Here is a 24,515-nt window from a genome sequence, read left to right as displayed (position 1 = left end):
ATGTTGAAAAAACAACCTCGAAAAATCTGTCTGCTGTGTATATTTCAGGAAATATATAATTTTTTTTTATCATTTAGTTAACCCTTCACATTTGTTTTTCTTTTTTTTTTTTTTTTTCTTTTTTTTTTATCATTTCTGGAAATTGTATTCCCCTGTTAGTTTGACGTTCTTTCACCTGAAGACATGTTTGTGACAATTGTTGTGCCATTGTGCATACTATGTATTTGACTTTGTCAAATTTCAAGCTAATTGTATTTTCACTTTCTTTCAAGTAATGCCTAGTTAACTATTAACAAATAGTGCTTTTTAAATTGGATTAGAGTGGCTCAAAGTTATAACCAATAACATGCAAAATGCATTAATTTCAAAGACTAGTACATATGTAAATATAGTTGTGCACAATAGTGCGGGTTACAGCAGACTTACGCTTTTGATAAAAAAAAAGGGAAATGGATAGCTGTGGAAAATTGATGCCCTTGCAAATGAAGGTCCTGCTTAAATCACATTTTGCTGCATAGTTCATCGTTCTTAATATTGTGCAGGTATACATAAGTGGTGCATACAGATTAAAGGAATTTAGACTTGCCTTACATTTTGCTTACTAGTTCCCTGTCTCCTTGGACCTGTCACTAGTGTACACATTTGCAAAACAGTGACTGTACCACTTTACTGAAAGATCTCTACACTTATCTTTTTTTTTTCTCACCTGTTTGTAGGCATTTGAAAATTAACATTATTTTAATAGGCAAAGAGGATTAATTAAACATTTTCATGTGCCTTATTGCTATGGTGGTATCTAGTAGTCCTATCAAGAAAATGGTGGAATGCCTCATCCTTACCAAATTTTTACAAACATATATTTTATCTGGGGTGTTATTGGTATTGGAAATTGTGATTTGAGAGAGCAGTCACCAGTATATAATGTTTTCATTGCTGAATTAGATGCCGTAGGTCCTTATCTCTCTAATATGTCTTCCAAGTTTACAGTGGGAGAGATACTTCTTAATGTCAAGACTGCTGCCTTCTCCAATGCCTTTTATATATAGGCAACCATGACATAGGAGCATACAGCTAGCGGGCTGTTTTGCTTTTACACTCTGTGATGCCATAGGTGGCATACATGGCCACCCAACCCCCCCATCAGATGGTCTTCTACATCAGTGGTTTCCATTTATTTTACTTCAGTACCCCTTGGTAGCCCATTTCCATAAATTGTACCCCTCATATTAACAAAATATAGTTGCTGTTATTTTAAACATACATTTTTTTTCTGCCTTGGGCTCCCCCCGCTCCTCTTCTGCCCCAGGCTCCCACCGCTCCCCCTCTGCTCCATGGTTCCCTTGCTCCGCTGCAACAAGCACCCCTGAACCTCCTCTGCCCAGGCTCTTCCTGCTTCTACTCTGATCCAGGCTCCTCCTCTACCCCAGGGTCCCACTGCTCCTTTTCTATACCAGGCTCAACTTGTTCCTCTATTGCCCCAGGCTCAACTTGTTCCTCTATTGCCCCAGGCTCAACTTGTTCCTCTATTGCCCCAGGCTCAACTTGTTCCTCTATTGCCCCAGGCTCAACTTGTTCCTCTATTGCCCCAGGCTCAACTTGTTCCTCTATTGCCCCAGGCTCAACTTGTTCCTCTATTGCCCCAGGCTCAACTTGTTCCTCTATTGCCCCAGGCTCAACTTGTTCCTCTATTGCCCCAGGCTCAACTTGTTCCTCTATTGCCCCAGGCTCAACTTGTTCCTCTATTGCCCCAGGCTCTCCTTGTTTTTCCTCTGCCCAGACTCCCCTGCTCCTCTTCTGCCCCAGCTCCCCATCCTGCTTCTAAAGATAGACATGCAGACATACACTGATACACCTGCAGATACACTGACTCACATACAGATAAAGACACTGACATGCATGTGGGTGCAGAGACACATATGCAAACAATGACATTCATACAGATACAGACACACAAAGACCCAGATACAAATACAAAAACAAACTCAGATGCAGGCACACAGATCCCAACACTGACATACATACATATGTACAGACACACAGATCCAAACAATGACACACTCATACAGATACACCTAGAGACACACATACAGATGCATAAATAGAAACAAACACTGACACATACTAATACAGAAACATAGATACAAACACTGACACACATGCAGTTGCACAGGCACACATACAGATGTACAGACAGGTACTCACTGACATACATACAGATACACACACTGACACACATGCAGTTGCACAGGCACACATACAGATGTACAGACAGGTACTCACTGACATACATACAGATACAAACACTGACACACATGCAGTTGCACAGGCGCACATACAGATGTACAGACAGGTACTCACTGACATACATACAGATACAAACACTGACACACATGCAGTTGCACAGGCACACATACAGATGTACAGACAGGTACTCACTGACATACATACAGATACACATATCAATGTACAGACAGATACACACACACACACACACACACACACACACACACACATTGACACACTGATGTATAGACATTGACATACATGCTGATACACAGATGCAAACACTGATACAGGCACACAGATACACACACTGACACATACAGATGCACACTGACACGCATACAGATATACAGACAGACACACAGATGTAAACATTGGCACACAAACAAACACTGGCACAGATACACATACTGACACATACAGGTGTGCAGTCAGATACTCAGACTGACACACTTATACATAGACTGGCACAGACATACACACTGGCTGAGCGCATCAGCTGATCTCCGCTTAGCTCAATGAAGAGAGCTGTCAGTGCCAGGGCACTCTGTAGTGGTTCTGGTGGTGGCAGTGTTCCTTGCCTGGTGTGATGAATCACTCTTTCTTTTAGATCAGGTAGATGGCTGGGTGCGTCTTCATTGTTTCCCTATGGAAGATAATGCAGCAGGATGTACTGTGGTAAGAAGGCTGGCTGGCAGAAGCAGTTTTATGGTCTGGGCAATGTTCTGTCTTGAACTTTGGGTCCTGGCATTCATGTGGATGTTACTTTGACAGTTACCACCTACCTAGAGATTGTTGCAGACCATGTACACCCCTTCATGGCATTGGTGTTCCCTGTTGGCCGTGGTCTCTTTCAGCAGGGTAATGCACTTACCACACTGCAAAAAGTGTTCAATAATGGTTTAAGGACAAAGAGTTTGAGGTGTTGGCGTGGCCTCCAAATTCACCAGATCTCAATCCGATTGAGCATCTGTGGGATGTGCTGGAACAAGAAATCCAATCCACAGAGGCCCCACCTCGCACCTTGCTGGACTTAAAGGATCTGCTACCAATGTCTTGGTGCCAAATATCACAGGACATGTTCAGAGGTCTTGTGGAGTCCATGCCTTAACGCATCTAAACTATTTTGGCAGCGCGATGGAGATTTACGCAATATTATGCAGATGGTTTTAATGTAGTGGCCAATCAATGTGTCTAACTTCTCATGCTGGGCTGTTATTTGGATTTGCAATAGAGGGAGTCATCTGAGGTATTGACATCCATCACTGCCGCCGACACTTCTTGGATTGTTACCCCTGAAGAAATAAAACCAGAATGGTTCAGTATGGGGTTGTTTAGGTTTAGAGTTTCTTCCAAAATGGCTTTTTCCTTCCCATTTTTTTGTCTGTGGTCAAGTAGCATGTGCATTTTTCACTTTTTGATAGGATGCATTTGTTCTAAAATTAACTAGATAAAATGTATGGATGACTGCTACCAAAACAAATCTCAGAGTAATGTATGCAAGTACGTCTGTAGAAAATAACTTGCTGTCAATTAGTTTGTTGTAGAAAATTGTGCATGAAGGCAAATTGACCTTTTCATGATAGAATCCGGTTTAGAACAGAAAATACTCTTAAATAAACAATCGCGAACAAAATCCTTTCCTTGGAGACTTTAAACTCTGTTGTGATACTAACAGAACAATAGCCTCTAAAGAAATGAATGGAGTCATTTGATCTTTCTTAGCCAAAGGCACCGGTAATATTGTGTAGTCTCTGCAGGGCACCTATTTTTGTAGAAAAGTTACTACATTGGTAAAAGGAAAAATGTCACACATTTTCTTTTTATCTGTATCAACAAACCATTACTTTGGTTATTACTGCTCTCTGCATGACACCATGGAAATGTTGTAATTATATATAAATAAAATCATAATTATTGAAGTTTGCTTAAAAAAAAAGAGAAACTCAAATCTGCTCAGACCAGCCGCAAGAATTGTCAAGTTAAATATTTATTTTAGAGAACCATTTTTTTTTTTTAAAGCACCATAAACGTAGACTTAAAGGGACCCTATAGTCACCAGAACAACTACAGCGTATTGAATTTGTTCTGGTGAGTAGAATCATTACCTTCAGGATTTTTGCTGTAAACACTGTGTTTTCAGAGAAAATGCAGTGTTTACATTACAGCCTAGTGATAACTCCACTGGCCACTCCTCAGATAGCTGTTAGAGATCCTTCCTGGGCCATTGCTGCCTAAAATGCACCCAAACATTCAGTGTCTCCTCCCTCTGCATGCAGACACTGAACTTTCCTCATAGTGATCCAATTAATCTCTATGAGGAGTTGCTGATTGGCCAGGGCTGTGTTTGAATTGTGCTGGCTCTGCCCCTGATCTGCCTCCTTGTCAGTCCAATGGAGACGCATTGTGATTGGATCAGGCCACCACTTCTGATGATGTCAGCAGACAGCTTGTTTTTCTGAGGCAAACAGCATGCAGAGCTACAGCTTCAGGCTTGAATACAAGCAAGATTTTGCTATATTTATGGAGGCATGAGGGGCCCAGGGGGGGCTAGATGGTGGTTTTAACACTATAGGGTCAGGAATACATGTTTGTGTTCCTGACCCTATAGTGTTCCTTTAAAGGCTTACTATAGTCACCATAACCATTACAGCTTAAAGGACCACTATAGTGCCAGGAAAACAAACTCGTTTTCCTGGCACTATAGTGTTAATAGGCCCCCCTCCCGCCGGGCTCCCTTACCTTTCGCCAGCACCGGGCTCCCTTGGCGCTGGGGACTCTCCTCCTCCTTCCAACGTCATCGGCTGAATGCGCATGCGCGTCAAGAGCCGTGCGCGCATTCAGTCAGTCCATAGGAAAGCATTTCTCAATGCTTTCCTATGGACGCTGGCGTCTTCTCACTGTGAAAAGTGCGGAAGCGCCTCTAGCGGCTGTCAATGAGACAGCCACTAGAGGCTGGATTAACCCATATGTAAAAATAGCAGTTTCTCTGAAACTGCTATGTTTACAGCAGACAGGGTTAACCCTAGATGGACCTGGCACCCAGACCACTTCATTAAGCTGAAGTGGTATGGGTGCTTATAGTGGTCCTTTATTGTAGTGGTTCAAGTGTCTGTAGCCTGACCTCTAGAAATGCTTCATGTCAGTGGTGTTTAGCTTATCCACCCTCTGCATGGAAGCGTTGAAAGTTCCCCAAAGAGATACATTGATTCAATAAATAGTTTAGCACTTTAGAGTCAGGAATACATGTTTTGTGTTCCTTTAACATAAAATTATCATTGTACATCAATGAATTTGGATATACCCCTGAAAAGAAAAACTTTTAATACTCGAAGCAAAAAAAAAAGGTTTTATTGACATGTGAGTATATTAATCATTCAATAGAATTGAATACGTTTTACTACATCTAGTATCAACATGCATAGTGGCACTTGGTGTGCATCAGCAATAAAAGTAGTACTGGGTTGGCAGATTTTTGCCATTTGCCACACGTGGTTTGCATGGAAGGACATTAGCGTTTTGTAATTTGTCCTTCCAACAAAATGTGGTAGCACCAAGGTGTGAACTCTATTAGGTGCGCATGACTCAATTTATTTCCCTATTTTTGCCTTGTGCTTTGCATGCTCAGTGCTTCAGAGAAACATTTTATTTGGACAAAAGTTATAAGGATTGATAACTCACAGTAGGAGGGATTAAGCTGCAGTGAAGAGGGTTTTTTTTTTTTTTTTTTTTTTTTCATGATTTTCCCCCACATCTTTTTAATTTTTTTTTATTTTTTTTCTAAACAAAATATTGTTTTGTGATTATAGAAATATAGAATGTGACTGCAGATAAGAACCATTCAACCCATTTAGTCTGCCCAATTTTTTAAAATACTTTCATTAGTCCCTGGCCTTATCTTATAGCTAGGATAGCCTTATGCCTATCCCACGCATGCTTAAACTCCTTTACTGTGTTAACCTCTACCACTTCAGCTGGAAGGCTATTCCATGCATCCACTACCCTCTCAGTAAAGTAATACGTCCTGATATTATTTTTAAACCTTTGTCCCTCTAATTTAAGACTATGTCCTCTTGTTGTGGTAGTTGTTCTTCTTTTAAATATAGTCTCCTCCTTTACTGTGTTGATTCCCTTTATGTATTTAAATGTTTCTATGATATCCCCCCTGTCTCGTCTTTCCTCCAAGCTATACATGTTAAGATCCTTTCACCTTTCCTGGTAAGTTTTATCCTTTAATCCATGAACCAGTTTTTAGTAGCCCTTCTCTGAACTCTCTCTAAGGTATCAATATCCTTCTGAAGATACGGTCTCCAGTACTGCGTACAATACTCCAAGTGAGGTCTCACCAGTGTTCTGTACAATGGCATGAGCACTTCCCTCTTTCTACTGCTAATACCTCTCCCTATACAACCAAGCATTCTACTAGCATTTCCTGCTGCTCGATTACATTGTCTGCCTACCTTTAAGTCATCTGAAATAATCACCCCTAAATCCCCTTTCTCAGATGTTGAGGTTAGGACTCTATCAAATATATCCATATAGATTATCAGACTAAAGCCCTGTCTGAAGAATGAGGAATAAATCAGTTCTGTCTTGACTTGGTTTATATGATTGTGTTTATTAATCCCTATATGTAGAAAAATGTTCTTGTGAGGTCTTAAAAAAATAAAAATAGAAATTCACACTTCTATCCCGGAACTTGACGCCTTTGCTGCTAGTGAACATAATGGAAGAGAAGAAATCAAAAAAACATTGTTTCCGTTCTTCTCATTTTCATTGAGTGCCCTGGCTGTGCCTGGATTGAACTGGATTATGATGTCATTTGCTAAATACACATTTTTAAGAAAAAAATATTCTGCAGGATTAGAAGGGAGTCAGAAAGAAGTGGATGTTTTTCTTTCCCTGCAGGTAGTTACTTTTCGGCAGATGACATTACAGAAGGCAGGGTGTGGGATTAAATACAATTCCTGAAATAATGCAATTAATGTAATGAAGCATAGCAGATGCGCTCTGTAAAATGCAGTTGAAAAACACTAAAAAGAAACAAAGATAACATGAAAAATTTCTGAATAGTATACAATTAGAACCTGTTTAAAGGGACACTAAAGTCACCAGAACAACTACAGATTAATGTAATGCTTCTGGCGCCTGTAGCCTCTCCCTGCAGGTTTGTTAAAGTGACACTATAGTCCCCCAGACCACTTCAGCTCAATGAAGTGGTCTGGGTGCCAGGTCCGTCAGGATTTAACCCTTCAGATGCAAACATAGCAGTTTCGGAGAAACTGCTATGTTTACATTTGGGGTTAACCCAGCCTCTAGTGGCTGTTTTCCAGACAGCCACTAGAGGCACATCTGCGACGTTGGAGGCACATTTCCCCATCATTGCGCAGAGCGTCCATAGGAAAGCATTCGGCTCAGCTGATGACGGACGGGGGGCTGACGTTGGCGGGGGTGGAGAGGTCATCCGCGCTGAGGGAGCCTGGCGCTGGATTAAGGTAAGCTGCGGGAGGCGGACCTTGAGGGTGGGGCACCCTCAGGGCACTATAGTGTCAGGAAAACTGCTTTGTTTTCCTGACACTATAGTCATCCTTTAATGTTAACACTTCCTTTTCTCTTTACGTTACAGCCTAGGAACACCTCCAGTGGCGGTCACTGAGACTCCACTAGAGATGCTTCCTGGGTCAGTGCTGCACAATGCCCAGTACTGACGTTCAGCTTCTCCATGCCCTGCATGGAGGCGCTAATCATTCCTCATAGAGATGCGGTGATACAATGTATCTCTATGAGGAGATACTGATTGGTGCAGGGCAGTGTTTTGCCACCCATATGCAATAGCCTCCCAATGTTGTTCTATGGTAAAGCTTTGAATTGTCTGAGAATGTCAATTTTAAAGATCTCAACCAAAGAGGCAGTGCGGGGAAAGGGCACTCTCTTCATTTGCATGGCTGCAGAGGAATCGCCTATACCCCAAAATAATTTCATTAAGATTAAGTGATTTTGATGCTTAACCTTTCTAAGATAACTTTACTAATTGTAGATTATGCTAGCTTTAGTGTACCTATAATCTTAATTTTATTAATGACAGGAGGCGAGTATTTGCTTAAGTCTCTCTTTACTAGAACTCCACAGCAGCACAGAAAACAACCAATCAGAAAAAAGTTAGGTACTATAAAACTCCCCTCCCCATGCATCATTTCCTCTTTCAAGCTGCGACAAAACAGAATAAAAGGCAGAGAACATCATGGGGAAGAAACGAAGTCCTAGATACGATGAATATAACGATGTCCACCATCCAAGTGTAACCGTCGAACTAGATAGTGTAGATGGACTGTAAACTGAAACGAGATAAAAAACAGAATCGAACAGGTTGATTATCCAATGAAATGTACTCCGAATAAACATGAAGGTACCCAATGTAGCAACCAAATTAACCTAATATGTAAATATCCCAACCCTATGAATGGAAAAAAACAGACATAAGGAACAAGCGACAGGTAGCAGAGACAACAAACAGAGTTGCATACTTACCTGATAATCTAAACTATAACATAAAACAAGGGAGGGACAAGAATGGGTGGGAAATACTCGCCTCCTGTCATTAATAAAATTAAGATTATAGGTACACTAAAGCTAGCATAATCTACAATTTTATAACATGACAGGAGGCTTCGTATTTGCTGTTTGAAAGCTCAGTTCACCAATCCAACGCTGTTTGTGTCGCTGGTAATTATTCCAGGAAATATCAGAGTAATCCTAATTGGACATTCCAATACGATAAATCACAGCCGACGGGTCAAAGAAGATGCCAACCGACAAGGTATCTCAAATACGGAAAAAGGCACCCTCCGTCGGTAAATCCATTGTACGTGGCGTAGCAAACTGTTTCCTAGAAGTCGGTCCATGAGCTGGCAAGCTGACCTATTAGTCACATTCCTGTAGTTGTATAACTTCAAAATCCGCTCTATGACCTAGGGTCGCGAGAAGAAAACTGACACCAAGTCTCAACTCATGACCCATAAGGCGGCTCCACCGATCGTGCCAGGGCCATTTGGCGATGCGGCCTTGCAGGGAGATCTCCAATCTCAAGGAATGCACCGAAGACCACCACCAAAATCGCAATAGAAGCCGAGGAGGATCTTCGTACCTTCCTGTCCTACCCGGTGGGGTGACTCATGCGAGCATAAATTCATAACGCACACAATGAGAGTGTGGCCAGACCAGCCGTATACAAAGTGATTCCAATAGTCCAAACAGACCGTGTAAACTTCGGACGCCGTAGAGAAAAAGCTCCAGAAGACGTCCGTTCAGGGTTCCGAACTGAACTTGAGTGGAGGAACGGTGGTCGACTATTCTGGGAATAGGGAATCCCAGAAATCTTCAAAGGAATGGGAAGTGCAAACAGGAACGCAGATTTCCATCCTGAAATGCCCTCGTCCCAGAGTGAAAGATGTCTGTGTGAGAGTCGGGGTATACCAGGTACCACCATAAGGTCTCGTAGGTCTCCTCGACGATAGTTGAAAAGTAGGGTAGCGCGAATCCAACAAGATGGCTCCCGTGAGGAATAACTAGAGTATAGACGGAGGGTCCTCCATCTCCGAACCCTGATCACCAGGTATGCGTTTCGGGGAGACGGGGCAGTCCTGCCATCTTATCCCAAGATCTGAGGACCGGGGAGGTCAAGACAAAACGGGGGTTTCCGGTCGTACCCTGTGAACCATACGTACGGCTTTTTACCTTCAGAGCGGGTAATAGGCTCTCCTTAATCCTGTTACCCGAGCAAGGTAGAGCCCGTTTGCTCCATGAAGGTCCCCGTATCTCCTGCCATCTAAATATGGGAGAAACTGTCTGAGCAGTTGTGCGCGCGCGCGGGGTCCAGGCGAACCGTTGGTAGTCTGAGGAAAGCTGGAGACGTTCTCCGCAATCCACGAGCACCCGGGAGGTCGGAGGAGGTCAAGTCAGGCCTCTCGACGACCCGAGCGAAAGGAAAAGGAAGTCATGAAAACGAAAAAGACAACAAAAACGTAGAGACGAGTAGAACGCAAATTCTATCTCAGGCAAAAGGCAGGCCGGAAGGCAAGACAAGTAAGCCCCACTGAACAGGGCCAGGAGCTAACCTTACGCAGGAATAACTACCGATAGTTATATGGACACCGGGAGACAGATACGGAGTTAGTTGATAAAGACAAGAAAAACACAGCGTTCTCCTGTAGGTGTCTGAGTACCGGTCCTTGTCCTTGCAAAGTTCTCCTCGGAGAGGTGCCGTCGCCGGACTGGCGCAACCGCGGAAGTGTGTCCGGGGTCTTAATAAGAAAACTTGCCCTTCAGGTCTGAGGTTTAGGGCCTTCACCCTACCTACCATATTCAGATGGCCGTATATTGGTGTCCTCTTGGGTAGTATGGCAATGGTGCTTGTCCGGACACCCGCCCATTTCCATGTTACTGGTGGGCACTGGCTTCTCCTCAGTGATATTCCCCCAGGCCTGCGGCCAAAAGGGGATAGAGCAGGCCCAACAGGCCAAACTAATGGACACAGAATAGTTGGCCAAGCAAAAGGCACCGACATAGTAGGCCATACAAATAGGCACCGACATAGGAGGCCAATAAATGGGGCACCGCCATAGCCGGCCGAGCTTATGGGCACAGAGGCCGTTCCTATGGGCACAGACATAGCAGGCCGTTCTTATGGGCACAGACACAGCAGGCCGTTCTTATGGGCACAGACATAGCAGGCCGTTCTTATGGGCACAGACATAGCAGGCCGTTCTTATGGGCACAGACAATAGCAGGCCGTTCTTATGGGCACAGACAATAGCAGGCCGTTCTTATGGGCACAGACAATAGCAGGCCGTTCTTATGGGCACAGACAAAAGCAGGCCGTTCTTATGGGCACAGACAATAGCAGGCCATTCTTATGGGCACAGACAATAGCAGGCCGTTCTTATGGGCACAGACAACAGCAGGCCGTTCTTATGGGCACAGACAATAGCAGGCCATTCTTACGGGCACAGACATAGCAGGCCGTTCTTATGGGCACAGACATAGCAGGCCATTCTCATGGGCACAGACATAGCAGGCTGTTCTTATGGGCACAGACATAGTAGGCCATCCTTATAGGCCCAGACATAGCAGGCCGTTCATAAGGGCACAGACCAAGCGGGCCAAACAATGGGCACCGACATAGCAGGCCAATCCTGGGTTGAATATTATATCATATGAGTATCTGTTATTTATATAGCGCTACCCAAATCCACAGCGCTTTACCATGGGTCTTGGAAGAGTAATGGGGATCTCCGTAATGCCGTGAGAAAAAACTGAACCGGGACTGGCGGTCCCTGAATGCCCAGCAGGCAAAAAGCGGTATCCCAGCTGTATTGTTATAAGCGGAAGTAGTTTCAGTGATTACCCCGTCCACGAAAGTAAGCAACATGAGTGATACTCTCCTTAAACTGTGAATTGGAATGCATCTGCACACACAGATCTGTTGATGTTTCCATCATCAATATAGATACCATCATCATATCTGAAAATATTGTATAGTATCCGTCTGTAATTCACAGCAATCCGTGATCTACACTGTCGGCGTGATAAACGCTGTCAGTAAAACTCCCAGGAAACTGCGATATACATCAGCAAACACACAGCAAACCGTGATATACACAGTCATGAAAACACACAGTGATCTGTGATATAACTGACAGTAAAACATCCAACAATACGTGATATACACTGGCAGCAAAACGCGCAGCAAAACTGTTTGCCATAATAGGGTCTGGTGTACCATGCGAAAAGTGGGTCAGACGTAGGCCCCTGATACAGTAGATATGTATGCAGTGCACAGGTTCCCACTGGAAGTAAGGGTATGAAGTAAGGAGCCAGTGGTAAAATAAGGTCTGTGTCACAGACAGAGCATAAAATGGATATTGTCTATAGGAAGTACTACAATCCAGAAAAGATATCATATAAACCCATATCACAACAATCATACACACACACATATCTACATATATATACAAATACATACACCCACACATACATACACCTGGATATAGACGAACTCATGGTAAGTGTCAAATACAGTCCCATGTAGAAGGGGTCAGCTCAAGGCTGCCTTAGGTCCCCCAAAGCAAAGACTAACGTGCAGTGGAAGACGCTGAGCTGGTGGAGGCAGACCTCCAACAAGAATGCACCGACGGGGGAGGGACCGCGAGCGGTCGCACTCCCTCCCGGTTGAACTCTCCCCCACCCGGTCGGACACACGCGGTCCGCGGGCGGAGGCGGCCGCGGCCACGTGGGGAAGAAGATCCGGCCGCTGGGGACTCGTGTTGCGTACGCGAGTGCCCCCGCGACCGGGAAACCACATGGGACCGCCGGAGATGAAAACTCCGCGGTCCCGGAGCTCGGGGCCGAAGGAGGCAGGAGTAGCCAGCCTCCTGAAGCCCCCCAAGCGGCACGCACAGCGCCAGGCAAGGGCACATAACCGGGAAAAGCAGGCATAAAAAGAAGTGTGAAACGGACAGGGGGTTGGGCACAAATCTAAGTTTGGAAAGACAGCAAGGACCCCAAAGCCCCCACAAAACATACACAAATAAGGGAAAATACAGTGAAAGCCTGAAGTACAGGCATTAGAAAACCCCACAAGGAAATATAACAGTACATTGGAGTAAAAACCCACACAGATATAAAAACAGTATATAGGAGTAAAAACCCACACAGATATCTAACAGTATATAGGAGTAAAAACCCACACAGATATATAAAACAGTATATTGGGATAAAAAACCCACACAGATACATAACAGTATATTGGGAAAAGAACCCACAAAGATATATACCAGTATATAGGAATAAAATCCCACAAGGATATATGACAGAATAGAAAAGAATACATCTAACAAGGGCAAAATAAACAACTGGACATAGATTAAATCCCACAAGGGCAATCTAGAATATAGAAAATAAATTACTGAAAATAAGAACAAAGACCCAAAGCCACCCACTAAGCAGGAGGCAGAGGTACTCTGACCTGTACTGGTGCGGAGCAGCAAAGAAAGAGGAAATGATGCATGGGGAGGGGAGTTTTATAGTACCTAACTTTTTTCTGATTGGTTGTTTTCTGTGCTGCTGTGGAGTTCTAGTAAAGAGAGACTTAAGCAAATACGAAGCCTCCTGTCATGTTATAAAATTAAGATTTCTACATTACTGCTTTAAAAGTTTTATGTTTCAGTCTTATTTAGCTTGAATTCTATATTGTAAGAAACTATTGTCCTAAAGTTTTAAACTGTAGAAGGTATCATGCTGTTCTAATCCCTGTCTTAGTTGTGCATGGGCTGACTGAACTTTCACGTAAATTATTATTTAAATTGCATTGCTGAAGGACTTTATTCAGCGCTGTCTTGCCATGCTCAGCAGAACTGGCAGAGCTGCTCTATACGTGTTCACTTGGAGGTATAAGTCTATTAATTGTACCTGTTTTGTGGTGTCTGGAAAACGACTGTATGCTCTCAAGGGTATTACAGTAAATTAATTGTGTAAAAAAAAAAAAAAAATGCTGTCTCCAAGGCCTTACGGACTCATTATGTTGGACGAAGGATAGTACAGTAGAGTCTGCTGATTGCTATTTACTAGCCATCCGTAGAAAATCCATCCTTCCCCTTCATTAAATAACATTTACGCTATACATGCTACACATGATTTAAAGGTTATCAGAGGGTAAAGGTGAACCCTATTTTTGTTTCCCCACAATGAATGATGGACTTCTTTTTACAAATGGAATTCTTACATGATTACGATCTTTTGTAAATGTGCTATTTTTTTTGCAATTTTTTTTGAAATTTTGTGCTATAGTTTTTTGCAATTGATCGGTCAGGTTTGCTGTCAATGGCATCTCTCACTCTCTAGTGATTCTTTTTGACCTTTTATGTAAACCATTTAAACTGGACACTCTGGTTTGGTTCCATAGTTTAACATCTCACAATATGGCACCAGTGTTCCTTCTACTTGAAACAAAATATATTAAGGGTGTACAGAGCTGGCTGTCTTGCTACTTGAATGTTCACTCCACTGTTCATGTGTGCTGAGCTAACACACCCTTTTCCCTGTTTTTCCACTAAAAGACTTTAGGTGTATGGGATGAAAAGACTTGCAATTCTGGGGCAAGTTATTGGTAAATCTCCCAGGATGAATAAAATAAAAACGTAGATTGTTACCACAATGTTCCAGCTCACTCATTGCCTATATGTTCTACACATGTAGTGTATTTCTAAAGAGCTCCTAGAATGTGAAGGCGTTTGGCCCATCTAGTCTGCCCAGTTTTCTAAATACTTTCGTTTCCTGGCCTTATCTTAAAGCTAGGATAGCCTTATGCCTAAACTCCTTCATTGTGTTAACCTCTACCATTTCAACTGGAAGGCTATTCCCTCTCAGTAAAGTAATACTTCCTCATATTATTTTTAAACCTTTGTCCCTCTAATTTAAGACTATGTCCTCTTGTTGTGGTAGTTTTTCTTCTTTTAAATATAGTCTCCTCCTTTACTGTGTTGATTCCCTTTATATATTTAAATGTTTCTATCATATCTCCTCTTGTCTCGTCTTTCCTCCAAGCTATACACAAAAAAACAAAAAAAAATCTTTATTTTTGACTCAGGTCATAGTCGTAATAAAAAGCAGTACAGAAGAGAAGCAATTTATGCATGTCATCAAAAACAGTCAGTGGAGCATAACAGACAGGGTGTGAAGCATAGATTGGTATTGGGCCATGAACTGAGGGAATTTAGTTTTGGGTAGTGGGAGTGAACGTTTGATCTTAAGCCTAGAGTGCCTAGGGGCATGATCTTATAGCCGATGGGTCCGGCGTTGCTAAGGGCATGTAGGCTGAGTTGCTTATAGTACAATAATAATAAATTCCGTTTGCCAAACTGGGTTATGTGAAGAGCGTGGTCTCTATAGTTTGGGCCTTTAAAAGTTGCGCTCCTACTATGTAAATATAACCCATAACCCGGGTGGGGGGGGGGGGGGGGGGGGAGAAACAGTGGAGAGAGAGAGAGAGTCTCTCTTGCCGTAAGTGGCATGCACATGGAGCAAGAGGGCTGGTAATAAGTAAATATTAGTCCCTGGATTCTTCAGGTAGTAGCCGCTGTGGAGGCTTCCGCTCCAGCCCTTCTGGGTACGAATGGTGTCCCCTTCGTAGCATCCCTTGTTGTTGGTAGTCGCTGGGTGGCTTGGTCCCGCATTAGACAGTCCTGTTGCAGCCCCAGGGCTGGCAGGAGATCTCTGGCGCCTTGCATATCTTGGATCTTGAATGATGTGTCACCATGGTGGATTAAAAGCGCTTGAGGTCACCTCCATTGATATTTAATTTTGTAGCGAAGAAGAGCCGTGAAGGGTTTCATCGTGCGGCGCCAGGCCAGGGTCGGCCCCGATAGATCTGCATGGTTTTAAACACATATGGCGTTTGGTTTCTTGTCGCTTGAAGGCTTGAAGGACCTCTGACCTGTCTCCGTGGCTCAGGAAGCACACCAGGAGGTCTCTTGGTGCTGCGGCCGCGGCTTTAGCTGTTCGTGGGAGGCGAACCCCCCCCCCCCCCCAGGGCTGCCTGTTTGGCCTGTCTAGGGGGCAGGAGGGCTGACAGCAGGCGCCGAATGAAGTATCTCCTCATCGATGCCCCTGATCCTGAGGTTCAAGGTTCGCCTCTGGTCTTACAATTTTGCGAACCGCTGGTCTGTTTTGCAAGACTTCTGTTGCAGGTTGTGTCTTGTGTGTTGCGGCGGGAGTCATCTTCCAGCGTGCTCAGGTGTCCTGTCAGGCCTTGCAAGTCTCTGCGGATTTAGGCCATGTCAGCCTGTATGGTAAGCTGAAGCCCCGCTAGCAGGTCCTTCATCACCGCTGTAGTCACAGGAGATGTCTGCTTGTGGATGGGTCTGGGTAGGAGCATCCAAGATGGGAGAGTGTGGTATTTCAACCCCGCTGGTAAAGTCATCTGAGATATCAGAGCAGTCTTCGGCGTAGTCAGCTATGTTTGTGCCCATGTTGTTGCGGGCCTGCTGCCATAAGTCTCCGTATTTCCGCTCTGCCGAGGTTTATCGAGCTTGACCTTTTTTGTTTTCTGGCCCATCTCTTTTACTGTAGCTAGTGGTCCTGTGTGGTACCATATTGCAGTAAGTTTTGGTGTGTGTGTTTTTTGTTTGTTTTTTTCCTGTTTGGACCATTCCTAGAGTTGCCAGCTTTTCTGAAGGGGGGTAAGGAAAGGGAAACAGCCATGTTATTGCTGTTATTAACAGCCATGGTATTGCTGTTAGACCATAGTAAAACTTTTATACTGGTCTGCAAAACACTGGCTTAATAGCAGCCCTTATTTCCTTTTCAGAAACACATACTCTTCTTAGAGGGAACCCAAAAGAAATACTTATTTTGGATAGAAGGGAAAACTTCTGTTTCAAAACTTTTTTTTTCTTCTTTTTTTTTTATAGTGGAAATAGAATGTGTTTGCATTGTTGGTTTTGTACAGCTGTGAGACAGGTAATATACTGTATATTTCAATGCATTTTTATTAAATCTAGTCAAAGGGTGTGGTGACTTAGATTTTATGGAGAGGGAGAGAGTAGTCTAAATTGGAAGGGGTGGTGCAGTCTGTTTTAGGGAATGCATGTTGATATGTGGTCAGTTGAGGAATGACGAAAAGCCCTGAGACGAAGGGGGAGTGGGGGGTGATCTTGGACGGATGAGCTCCGTTATTAAAGAGCCAAGTTGGTTACAGATGTTAACATTGATGCAATCTGTTTCTCAGCAGCTATTTATGTTCAGCATTTTTGTTTGTCTTTATAAGCAGACTTGTATATTTTGGAGTTTATGTATATAGAATTTAATGGAAAAATCATACATTGAGCTGGTATTGCATCCTCTTGAGTCCTTCCAAGTGTTATATTGAACAGAGACATTCATAGTTTGATAATCCTCAGTGTGTTTTTTTTTTAAGTTCTTTTAAGTTTAATACAGAAAAAAGAAAATATATTAAGTTTAATACTCCAATTTTTTTTTGCAAATATGATTATTTGACAGCCCTTGGATATTGATTAGCATCAGTCAGAGGTGGGACACGTAGGTTACGATGAGACCTTAGTGAATGTAAGCACAGAAGACTCGCAGGTCTCGGATATGTCAAGTTAAAACAAACGCTCGAGACTCGCAGGTCTCTATTTTATAACATAGTATAGCAAATGCTGGACGCGCAGGTCCTTTGAGTCATTGTGTTAGCCATAACGAAGAGTCACATATGTTAGCGTCTTAGAATTATTGTACAGGCCCCTGACAAATATTTTTTCTAACAAGTATCGGGGATAGTGGGATAGTAAGGATGGAAAGAGAGAGGGTGGGGATTGCCATTATCTAGGCTTGTCAAAGGTAGGGATGTTGACCGACTTAGTGCGGGAAGGGTGTAGTAAGAAGCATCATCCTGGTAATGGAGTTTGCCAGCAAACCCTTCTCCTGCTGGTCAGCAGCCAGTGTGCCCAAATGTCTAGGCATTTTTGTGTTTTGTCTGTGGACTTCATGTGTTGGTCCTCAAGTCTTCCATCTGGGCAAACCATTTTTCCCGTGTGGGTATTTATTTGCTTTTCCAGTATTGGGACTATCTGTTTTTCTACATTCAGGATCCTAATTGTGTTTTTTTTTTTTTTTTAAATCTAGTGCTCAGTATGGTAGTGTGGTGTAGGAGCATTGCAGCAGGGTCAAAGGGGGGCTGGTCAGTAAACTCTTGTAACATGTTGTGTATTCCATTCCAGAAAGGTTGTATTTTATTGCACTCCCATCATATATGCAAAGCCATCCCCACTCCGGCATCACATCTCCAGCACTGCGTGGGGTAATCCAGGTGCAACATTTCGGGGGTGCGATACCAGTTCGTAAGCAATTTGGATGCGACCCAACCATGAGATGTGTGGGTATGACCATTCCTGCATGTCTCTCTTAAACGTATTCAAAATTGGAGCGAAATTCTCTGTGTAGAAGTCTGCACTATTATTAGTTAGCCATATGCCTAAATATCGGATTTTAGATTTTGCCCATGGGAAGGCATAGCTCTTACGGGGCAGTTCCACTCGGTTCCTAGGCACTCATACGTTGAGGACAAATGATTTGGTGAAGTTTATTTTCAGGTTGGAGACTATCCCGTACTCGTGAAAAGCTTTTAAAATGTTCTGGAATGAGATTTCTGGGTTTGTGATGAAGAAGAGGAGATCGTCCGCATATGCTGTGATCTTGTGATGTGTGGTTCCCCTCTCCACCTCCGTAATGCCTGGATTTTGTCGAACTGCATTTAGGAACGGCTCGAGGGCAAGGACGACTAGCAGCGGAGATAAGGTACATCCCTGTCGGGTGGCATTATGGATGGTGAAGGCCCTGTTCGCGATCATGTGTGCCTTGGGCTATCTGTATAGTGCCTCTTTCCATCCCCTCATGTGCGGTCCCAGGTGGGACAGCACCTGAAACGGGTAGGTCCAGCTAACCCTGTCGAAGGCATTCCACGTCAGTAGACCGCAGAAGAAGGCCTCCGTGCCCGGTCGACCTGATGGTGTTATCCCTGGCCTCGTAGCCCGTCACGAACCCCACCTGATTTGGGCGTATCAGTGTGGGGAGGTGCATTTGTAAGCATGTCGCCAGGATCTTTGCCATAAATTTCAGATCACAATTGACGAGGGAGATGGGCCTGTAATTCCCACAGTGCTCTCCGTCCTTGCCCTCTTTTGGCAAGATTGTGATGTGTTGGCCCTCTCTAATTGCATTATATGAGGCCAGCAGTGGTGTGTAGATAATGTCAGCGAAGCATTTATAGTATCGGAGTAGCCGCCCGGGCTCTGGCTCGGTTTCGATGCCTTTAAGGCCAGTGCCAGCTCCGCTAGGGTGATGGGTTCATCTAATCGGCTACTGCCTTATCCAGGTATAATGAGGTGTGTGTCAGATATGATTGTATAGTGTCCTGTAGGCAAGTCTGAGTCCCCCCCCAATTTTGGTTGATAGGTGGTGTAAGATCCCCTTTTTGTCCCGTATTTTCTCAATGTAAGTGATTTGTCTGCATTTAGCGAGCATTCTCGCCAAGAGTTTACAGCTCTTATTCCCATGCAGTGTAAAGAAAGCTCAGTGTCATAACGCGTCCCTCTGGTGTCTGGCGTGGAGAAGTGTTGTCAAGTCGCGTCTTGGTTGTAGCAGTTTTGCCTGGTGTGTCAAGTGGCGGTCTTGTTTGTTAGCTTCGTCTATTGTGTGAATATCTTCTATGATAGAGGTAATTTGTGCCTCCCTTTTGTCTTTAGTTGTGCTAGATGGCCTCTCACTAAGGTTTTATGTGCTTCCCAGATCACTGTGGGTGCTGTCTGATCTGGGGTGTTAATGGTGAAATATTCCCTCAGGATTGATCCGACGTCGGTGTGCACGTCCGGGAGGGATAGCATGTATTTCTTCAGTCTCATGTCATCACTTTAGGTCTGTATAGGTGGGACGCAAGTGTGATTGACACGGGGGCATGGTCGGACCACGTGGCGGTCCCATGGTCAGCACTTTTTTTTTTTTTTTTTTCATTCTTTATTTATCATTTTTGGTGCAAGATATTTTAGTTTCATAGACATGTGTGCACGTGAGTGCTCCAAAAACAGTTTGATAGAATATCGTTTAAGGTTTGCACCAAATTTTGGGTCAAGCAATAACGTAGTCAGAAATAACATCAACATATGAAACTGTATATGAGGCGCTATCTAGATGTGTCCGTATGTTTTGTATACCCTCGTGAGTAGGGTGGAGCTGAGTGATTGGTGTCAGCACGTGCGGGTTGTGGGTCTGCTGGTGTTGGCGCTCCGTGTGGGCGGTGGTGCGTTAGTGTGGTTATGGTGTGCCTGTGTTGCGCTTAAACAGAGTTCGTAAGTCTAGCTCTTTATGTGGAGCTGAGTGAGGGAGTCTGTCGCAGGTGGTGCTTTAGCATCGATTGAGTACCCCTAACCAAGGGGGCAGCGGGGGGGGAGAGGGGAGGTGTGGATGCGTGGACGCCAAATGTGTGGGCACAGGTTGTGCTGAATCTTATGGTGCTAACCGTTTTGTGGCCCTCTGATAGAAGGTTAAGCGGTCTTGGACCTGTGGTGGTGAAGCCTAAGTATAACTAAAGCGCTAGTAGTGAGTGTAAGTTAAAAAACAGGACATAAAAAAAACCAAAAGACAATAAACAATATCAAACGAGTTGAACATTAATGTCCGAACATGGAAGGTATGCCACTGTTGTGTTGGAGAGGCTGGTGGAGTCAATTCACACCGGTCATGGGACGGGGTGTTGTGATCCGCTGTGTCCCGGCTCAAACGGGTCGGTGTTCTCTGGGTCCTCGCCCGTTATTTGAGGTCTGTGTAGTGTTCATGGAGCTAGTCAGTCCCAGGGTGTCCAGGAGGGGTGTTGCTCCTTCCACCGAGGTCAGGACATGAGTGGTTCCTTTATGTGTTATCTCCAAAGTTCCGTTAGCGCCCCATCTGTAGGCGATATTCGCTGAACGTAGCTGTGTGGTGAGCGGTCCATAGGATTTGCACCACAATAGAGTAGCTTTTGACAGGTCCTGGAAGAATGTCAATGATGAATTCTCAAATAGCAGTGGTGTCTTGCCTTTCAGCCCCGTCATTATGTGTAGTTTATCTTGTACAGAGACACATTTGAGGATGACATCTCTGGCTGGTGGGGATTTTATATGTGGGGCGCTAGGTAAGCGGTATACTCAATCGATTATGATTTTTTTTACGAGTGGTTGTGGTAACACAGTATTCAAGAGGCGCCTGACATAGTGCGTCAGCTCGTCGCCAGAGATCGCCATGGGTATGCCCCGGATTTTAATGTGGGAACGGCGTTGTCGGTCTTCCAAAGTCGACATTTTAATCGCCAGGTAGGTGTGTTGTTGCTGGAGTTGTCTGATGGTGTCTTCCATCTGGTTCATGTGAGTGTGAACCGACACTACTTCTTCCTCCGTGGCTCTCACCCTTTCTGCGACTGTGTGTAATTCAGTCTTGAGGATGGCTGAGTCGGCTGCCAGGAGTTTGTGGATCTCTGCTAGGAGAATTTTGAGGTCTCGTTTGGTGGTTGGAGCTGAGTCATCTGTGGACTCCAGTGGACGTGCCAGTGGCTCCTGTGAAGGCCCTGGGGAGTCAGGTTTGTGCAACATTGTGGTGTGTGCACTTATCTGCTGTAGAGCCTGTGGGTGCTCCTGAGAGTCAGAGCCCAGGCTTTCCCGGGTTTGCGGCCTTGCGGGTGTTGGTGCCTGGAGGGGCTCAGGGGAGGCAGGTTCAGGCTGTCTCATGCTGGGTGCCTTGTCCGGCTGTCTGTTCTGTGGGAAGCCAGTTGGATTGGGGCTCTGGTGGGCTGTGTTGGGTGCCCGGGCTAATTCCGGCCTGTCTGGCATGGTAGCTGGCTTAGAGGTAGTAGGCCGTTGCAACATGGCCCCTATATCCCTGTCCCCGGACATACCTTGTGGCTTTTGGGACCGGCGCCCCATTGCTGGTGTGTGAGCAGGAATGATGGGTATTTCCCACGGGTAAGTGGAATCCCTGAGTTCTGCCGGGTGTCCGCGTAGGATATCCGCGAGGCCAGGGCTCGACGGCGTTTGGTAGGCCCCGTTTTTGCAGCTCCTTTTCTGTAGCCGCTGCGGCTGGAAAAAAGGCATCGGGTGGTGCCGTGAGCTGTGCTTGTGCCTGTGCGGTAGGTGGCAAGGCTGGATGGGCGCTGGAAATCGTGATATCGGTAGGATTAGGCTGTGATAGTCGGGAGCTAATTGAAATGGCGTCCGTTCGGGTCTGGTAGCAGGCTCCGTCCCCCCCATGGTCAGCACTTTTAACCAAGGACAGGTGGTAGTGGTTTACAAAGAAGTAGCAGTCGTGTGTATGTGTTGTGGGGGGGAGATAGAAATTTATAGTCATGGAGGTGGGCCTTCCAGCAGTCAAGGAGTTGTGAACATTTAAGAAGGGACCTGATCAGGGATAGGTGTTGCGACCGGACGTGAGATGACCCTAGACCTAAAATGGGATTCGTATCAGGGGTAAGTTAAAATCTCTCCCCAGTATCAATATACCCTCTGAGAAGCTCTGTAACTTTCGGAGCGTTAGGGCAAGGAATCTGTATTGCCTCTGATTGGGTGTGTATAAGTTTGTAAAGAGATATTGTCCCTGCTATCGTGCCCTTCAAGAAAAGGTATCTCCCCACTGGATCCGTTAGAGGTGCTCCCCCTCAATTTGCCTGTGTGGTAGTCACTATAGTACTCTGACGGGAAACGGTCCATCAGTTCGTGCTTGGACCCTTCTCTAAAGTTTCTCAGGTTTATTTAGCCCGCATTCATAGTCAGTATGGTGAGATCCGCTGGCTGTAGTGACATGGCCTGTGTTGGGGCGGAAGAAACTGGGAAGGAGGAGGGTTGGTAGGTTGAGAAAAAGATGTGGTCGGGTATGGGAAACCTATGCCTATGGAGGCGCTGTGTAGGTGCAAGCATCAAGGGGCAGTGAATCACCTGTCCACTAGTAAACTAGGGCTCCTGCAGACCCGGGTTGGGATACTCAATCCTATAGGGGAGTCGAAGGAGGCGCAGAACATCTGAACCTGTAGGGTGATGTCGTTGGGAACTAGGGTATATAGTCTCATAGCATTCAACAAGAGAATACACAAGTAAACCTATTCAGAACATTATCCTCAGCATAAACCTAAATCGGGGTCCCAGTGGTACCTTTTTTCTTAGTGCCTGTCCCCAGCCCCACCCTCGCAACCTGTGACTGGAGGGTGTGAGCAAGCCTCTCTACTGTATTCCCCCCCCCCCACCCCCCCTTTACCTCCCATCCTCCATTTCCTGAGCCATGAACTTGGGCCACCTCTCTGCCTCTGTGGGCTCCACCCCCGCGCGCACCCAACAGATTGTCACGTATGGGCAGGCCAGTCAGGGCACCAAATCCCCCCTCCCCCACCACATGTCTATGGGGTTTCGAATATAGATCCGTAGGATAATAGGGAGTGGCCGGTTTGAGCAGTCATCATGTGCAGTTTGCAGAGTATATGTGCCGGGACCCTGTCTCCCTTATCAGTGGGTACCCCTGTTATGTTGGTTCGGTGCTCCTACCTCCCGCTGTTGGTGAGTTTAGGGGTCAGATCTTGGGGTCCCATAACGAAAGTGTAAAAGGCCAGAGGGTCAAGCCATTGCATAGGCACCAGAGGAAGCTGGAGTTCTTGGACCAGTGCAGCAAGGTCATCTGCTCCTTTGACCAGGAAAGGACTGGTTGTAGTAAAAACTTGTAGTCCTGTTGGGAAGCACCAGCGGTACCTCAGCTTGTTGGATTGTCCTTGTGAGCGGGCGCATAGCCCTGTGGTACACCAATGTACCCCGAGAGGTCAGGATAAAGCTGGAGTTCCACTCCATTCATCTGGACTCTTTCTGTCTCCCGAGCCTTCCGCAGCATGTCTTCCTTGAGCTGGAAACTTGCTAGGCAGCATATGATGTCCCTTGGGGGATCTTCCGGGAGCCGTAAGCCATAATCGTCGCTTTTATGAAAAATCACGGCTTGAACTATCTTTCTTTGCATGTAATGCGTCTATCTCATATATTAGTTTCCCCTTTTACGTTGCATTACTGAAATAAATGAACTTTTGCACGATTTTCTAATTTTTCGAGTATCACCTGTACCTACAGCAATCACTTTAACAATTTCCTTCCTTTCTGTTTAGGAAATCAAGCTGCTCTCCTTTAAAATGCTATACAAGACAACTCTCTCTTTACTCTGCTCTGTCTGTGACCACTTTCTGTGACCTCTATATTCTCCCATGGTCCCGTAGTGCCCTCATTGACCCAGATACACTTTGTTGCTATACTAGAGGCCAATATTTGTATTGTAAACAACAGTGATCCACACGGTCTCCCAACCTAAACCTTTAATTGCAGCACCACCTTTACCATCATGTATTTTTAACCCCCCCCTCCTACAAGGTTAGTGTTAGAACTTGCCTCTTTATAAATCACTGGTAAGACCACACATTGAATATGCTGTGCAATTTTGGGCACCTGTTCTAAAGAAGGATATTATGGCACTAGAAAAAGTGCAGAGGCGGGCTACAAAATTAATAAAAGGAATGGAACATATCAGCTATGAAGAAAGGTTAACAAATTTAAACCTATTTAGTTTAGAAAAACGTCGCCTGAGAGGGGATATGATAACATTATACAAATATATTCGAGGCCAATACAAAC

At 44.9% G+C, this 24,515-nt stretch overlaps 1 protein-coding gene across 2 annotated transcripts in view; it reads left to right on the top strand.

The window, feature by feature from the left end:
* Positions 1–24,515, top strand: part of LOC134567661 (nck-associated protein 5-like) — a 92,467-nt gene that overhangs the window by 3,026 nt on the left and 64,926 nt on the right. The gene's annotated exons all lie outside the window — the stretch shown is intronic.

This window comes from Pelobates fuscus, chromosome 1 (assembly GCF_036172605.1).
Source record: "Pelobates fuscus isolate aPelFus1 chromosome 1, aPelFus1.pri, whole genome shotgun sequence".
Taxonomy (NCBI): Eukaryota; Metazoa; Chordata; class Amphibia; order Anura; family Pelobatidae; genus Pelobates; species Pelobates fuscus.
Note: the sequence above shows the minus strand (reverse complement) of the source record. Positions and strands in the feature narration are given on the sequence as shown.